Source organism: Chrysochloris asiatica, unplaced genomic scaffold (genome assembly GCF_000296735.1).
Source record: "Chrysochloris asiatica unplaced genomic scaffold, ChrAsi1.0 scaffold00084, whole genome shotgun sequence".
In the NCBI taxonomy this organism is placed as follows: domain Eukaryota; kingdom Metazoa; phylum Chordata; class Mammalia; order Afrosoricida; family Chrysochloridae; genus Chrysochloris; species Chrysochloris asiatica.
In genome coordinates this window covers 5,781,601-5,787,534 of record NW_006408602.1, presented here as the reverse complement: position 1 = coordinate 5,787,534, position 5,934 = coordinate 5,781,601, and positions in this window count along the sequence as shown.

Sequence of the window (5,934 nt, the reverse complement as noted above, 5' to 3'; positions counted from 1 at the left end):
CTGTTAACTGATGGTATGTGGAGGGGATTATAATCAATGTAATGAAACAAGGTATATGAATGTTTGAATGTGAAACCGATGATGTGCCCTGAAAACTTACACTCAATCCACAATAAAAACCTTAAAAAAAAAAGAATTTGGGCTTAGAAGGCAATTAATGGGGAAAATTACACAAATAACATTGATACAACAACCCTGTTGTTGTTAAGTGCTGCCCAGTCGGTTCTGACTCATGGTGATCCTGTATAGGGTTTCCAAGGAGCAGCTAGTGGATTTGAACTGCCAACCTTGCAATTAGTAGTCCATTGCTTACCCTACAGCACCATACCATGACTCCCTCATGAGCCCTATAACCACCAAAATAATACCAGAAAAAAATGAGAAAGACCTAATGCTCCCACAGTTGACTCTGTGAGCACAAACTTTCTGTAACTCTAATGTCATGTGTTGAATGGAACAAGCTGAGGAAAATATTATTTGTGTAAGACTAATTTTGCATAAGTGAGCAAGCCATCTGCTTTGAGGTCCATCATGTGGGTACCAACCTAGTACTAAATCTCAGATCTTACATATTCTAAGAGACACTATGAGCATCCCAACTGCCCATGAAGAGCACCACTTTCTCCTTTTGTGAATCTGCAAGTACAAAATAAAGCTCTTGGCCACTTATTCCTTCATATCTCCGATGGAGAGAGCATTATGCTCATTCAAAGCATCTGTCTTCTTGAAGCTTATAGTCTAGTTAGGGAACAAAACAAATACGTGAGCCATTAAAAACCAGCACAAGATGTGAGAGCCTATACAAGGAAACACCAAGACTGTGTAAGCTCCAACGACAAAGGAGCAATGGACACAGACAGCTCTTCCAGAATTCAGAGTAAGAACAAAATCTCTATGGCCAAGGGGATTCCTGGGGCAGAAGCTGGGTCCTGATCTAAGGATGGATAGAATTTTTTCCTTTGTGGAAAGAAGGGCAGACAACATTCCCAACTACTCAATACATCATCAAGAATCTCTGAGGAAGTATGGAGTTCAGGGACAGTGAGGCTGGCTGCATCTGAGGGCCCAAAGTCATACAAGATAAAATTGAAAAGGCAAGTTGGGGGCAAATTGTGAGGGTCCTGGGATGAGAGATTATGGAGTTCAAAGGCCAACCTAAGTATGAGCAGATAGCATGATCCTCTACTTGGGTCTGTAACAGAGACTCATGATTAGAGCCCAGCCTCAGTTTCTCAGCCAAGAATAAAATGTGTGTGGGGTGTGCATGGTAGACGTATGTCTGTTGTGTATTTGTGGTATGTGTGTTGTGTGTATGGAGTGTGTGCATCTATGTGTATGTATATGTGTGCATGGAGTGTTGTGTGTGTGGTGTTGTGTATATTATGTATGATGTGTTTGTGTGTGACATGTGTGTGGTATTTGTAAGAATGGTGTGTGTGTGTCTAAGTGTCTCTGTGTGTATCCACATTGCTTGGAATAAGTTCTAGGTACTTGCTTATTTTGGTAATATTCCATCATCTTTGCTGAGGGGTTTCCTGGCCTTTGGACAGGATTGAGCAGGAATACGAATGCTCCTTTCTCTCCCACAGCTAGCAACCTATTTCCTAAATGCACCCCAAACAGAATAAAGGTCCTGAATCCTAGGTCCTGAGAGTACCTTCCCAGAGCAAAATCTCTTCTTCCATAGCCTTCCTGGGAACTGTGAATCTTGCCCATTAGAGCACCAGAAACAATGATTAAGATGGACATCTTCTGAAACAAATTGGAAACTTTTTTAAAGGGGAAAAAGGCTGAGCTTCCACAGTATAAATATTACTAGATGGCCTCGGGCTCAGATGCCATTCGCAAACTCCTCAAGCTTCGCTCTGCGCAATTTATGACATTTAACAGAGCCCCTGGAGAGAGCTTCACTAGTCCTGCCTTCACTCCAGAGCCAAATATTAGCCTCCTTGTGTTAATGAGGCCAAGTCAGGGAAGAGTAAGAAGGGAGATCATTTGAGTGATTTTGCTTGTTAACTTTCAGCCCTCTTCTCTCCACCTCCCTCCCACCTCCCAGACTCTAGAGACAAAACTGGATATTATCTGGAAGGGGATGTGTTCCCTTCACCAGAAACCAGTGCTGGAGGGAGAACATGCCTCAACCTCAGAGGTGGACTACACAATAAGCAAAATAAGCATGGCCTTACATGTGCTTACTTACTAATCTGTCAGGAACAGGTTCACATGTTTTTTAACTACAGATGTGGGATAGATTATTTGTTTACCACAGATGTGGGGTAGAATTAAATAAACACAAGTAGCCTATGCTTGCCTGGTTTATTAAGTAATCTGACACTGCAAATCATCCCAACTGTCATGGACTGTTCAGCCCCAACACCCCAGGGCAGCTGAGTAGGTAAAACAGGAAGACCCACAGAAAGGAAATGGACTCAGTGGTGGCCAGCCAGGTTTCTGGTCTTATCCACTAACCTTTCTCACCCTAGCCCCTGAACAGGTGTAGTCATGCTGAAAACAAATTTTAGGCCTCCAGCAAGAGAAGATCTTGTATTTTTATGCAACATACCTGTTTTCTGCAAATCAATTCTGGCTCATAAAGACCCTATATGGACAGGGGACAACAGCCCCATATTGCTTTCAAGAGTGGAAATCTTTATGGAGACAGACTGACACATCTTTCTCCTGCAGCGGTTGGTGGGTTAGAACTGTCAAAATTTTGGTTGACAGTCAAGCACTTTAACCATTGTGCCACCAGGGATCCTTTATGCAATATTGTTGGGCCAAAGGAGAATGGAAAATTGAAAGGGGAGTGGTGTTTTTAATCAGCCCTCATCCCTACCCACTATGATTCTTATCCCCAAGCCCTTCTTGGACAGGGCACAGAAGTTTGTTTAAGGTATGGCATATGCCCTGGGCACCACTTGGTGGGAGACACTATTGGGCAGTTTCTATTAAACATCACAGTTTCCATCTCCAGCTATGAGAGATAATTCAGCAAGTTAAAACAAATACTTTCATATTTGAGAGCCTCCATGAATCAAGACAGACTGTCACCTTACTCTGCTGAGTGTAGAAAGAGAAGAAACTGAAAAAAAAATGACTTCGAGCATATCACAGAGCAATTTTCATCAATGAAAGCAAGGAAGGTATAGTTGTAATTTTCATGTAGTGCCACAATGTGTTAAGTGAAAGATTTATGCAATTGACTTGTATTTTTGAGCTGTTATTATGGTAAAGTCACCTAAAATGTAAGTGTCAGATGTTTGGACAGGAGTAAAATTTCAGTGCTTGCCAAAGGTGCTATTTTCCATAGTTATGTCTCTGACAAGACAGTTATGTTTTCTAGGCCTGGGGTTGCCAGATTTGGCAAAATATAATAATTTTTAGTATAAGTTTGTTCCATGAAATATTTGAGACATGCTTATACAAAAATACACATTTCTTATTTGAAATTCAAATTTAATTGGGCATTCTGTAGTTTATCTGGTCATCCTATCTAGGCCTCAGCTGCCTCATTTAGAAATGTAATATTAAACTAGATCAGTAATTGTCCAACTTTTTAAAAGCAAAAGTCTTTTTTACAAAAGCAGAAAGATAAAGCTTATCCAGGGCTGCCTTTGAGCAAGGGGAGCCGGCCAGATCTGCGGCGCGAACGGGGCTTCGTCAGAACTGAACACCGAGTGTCACTGCAAGGCCTCTGGGGCACCACCAGGCTGATGTCACTCTTAAACCGTAGACTGCTTCTAAGCAGTAGTAAGGGTAAGGCAATACAGGTTTACCTCAGTCGCTATCAGCGCCAGGTTCTATCTCGCCTCCTAGGCCCAACAACCGCAGACGACCCATGAACTCCATTGTGGAAAGCTGTGCTCAGGCCTGACTCCGCAGCACACATGCGCAGCTAGGGGATTGGCAATGCCTCCTACATACACATGGGCAAGGCAACGGCCCTGGTCTAGATGGACCAGCTGAAACGGGTAGGAAAGTGTGGCTGATCCCAACATGTGAGCCCACCTCGCCATAGGCCTCCATGGGTTGACATACGTCTGAAAATAAACCATGTATATAGATGAGTGTGCAAAAAAAATTTTTTTTAATCTCTCCAGAAGCACAGAGCTGCCTTAGTTACACAGCAGTGGGAAGATAAGAATCCTCTCCTGATCCTTTGCTAAATCCAGGCCTTCCCAAGGTTCTGTTTGAAAAGAAAGGTAGTACATCTATCTGTAATTCCTCTGCCTCCCACTGGGTTTTCAGTAGCTTTCACAGACCTATAGAACTTCCGCCACTCATTCCGCGGCTCTTCCACTGGGATTCTTAATATGTTCACTGTCACCATAAGTAAACCCCTCATCTTCTGATATTTTAGGTTGTAATCCCAACCCTCAAATCCATGAGAGGTGGACTAGGCTCTACCACTGTAGATCATGGCACAGAGATGAGCCCCTCAGAGCCTGTACACATTCGAGGAATCCCTCAAAGATGCTGTGCATGACCTAGAGAATGCATTTTCTAGCTGGATATCAGTTCCTTGATTATGGAGTTATTGTTATATAATTAAATTAATATATATTAAGGAGCTTCATGCAAAGTGTACAATATAGTTTGAGTATGTTTATATAAAACACTTAAATATGCAAACTAATACCCCTTCCCAAAATAAATCACTGCTTCTTTAGGAATATGGGTAAGGAATGGGAAAGGGAAGGGCAGAAGGGAGGCATTACCAAGGAGAATAAGGAAACTTTACTGATGATGAATATGTTCACTGTCTTAATTGTGATGAAGTTGTCAAGATGTCATGATGGAGACGTATGTCAAAACATCAAATTGTTCTCTAAATACATGCAGTTCATTGAATGTCAACTAGATCTTAACAAAGGGGTTTATAAATAAAGAAACACACGAACAAAAGACCTCTAATTATTGAAAAGTAATACACAAATGTTACTATTATCATTATAATTATTCTTATTCTATTCGAAAAGTCTGCGGCAAGTAGCAATGACTACTGGGTTTGAGGATTATCATTTCCTCTCTAGAGCCAAGTGCATATCCTTAAATAAAATTTAAAATTGTGTAACTCTGCCTATGCCCAAGCTCATGGAATGTTATCACCTCAGAGGTACAAAGACTTGGAATGCAATCTAGGCCAACCCTCTGCCAAATGTATCCTGGACACTCTCCCTACCTCCACCCTTCTATCCAAGTTCTGTTGAATCTCTCTCCTACCCATCGCCAATATCTCACCACATCTCTCTAGCTCACTGCCCTCAGCTGGCCTGGCACTACCATGTCTTGCCTGCTGGACTCCTGAAAACTTCCTCCTGGTCCCTGAAAACTCTAGTTTTGCTCCCCTACAATCTGTTATCCTTACTTCAGCTAGGGTGATCTTTTTAAAATGCAAACACAAGTACAATCATGTCAATTTACTGCTTAAAACCTTACAGTGGTTCCCCATTGCCCTTAGAAAAAAAAGACACAAAGTTCCTACCACAGACATGGCCCACAAAACTCCCACGTCCAGTCACAGCCTGTATCACTTGTTTTCTTTGTTGCAACCAATCTGGGATTCTTTCAACGTGCCTTACCCCTCAACTCTAAACCTTCCATGTTTTCAAGAGCTATTCTGTCTCCCTAAACTATTCTCTGACTTCTCTTCCTGAGGTAATTCATCCTTGGGTTTCAGCAGAAGCATCACTTTCTTAGTGATGCTTTCATTAATTTCCCAAATGTCAGATCCTCCTAATTTACATCTCCAATTCACTGTACTTTCATTTTGGTATTAACTGTGCAATATTGTCTTCCTGCTTTAAAGGAGAGCACAGGAACCATATATATTTTATTCTCTTTTGAATTTCAGTACCAAGCATAATGCCTTTCATATAGTAAGTGCTCAATAAATTATTGTTGAATAAATTAATGAATGCAGAACTTTTTGCA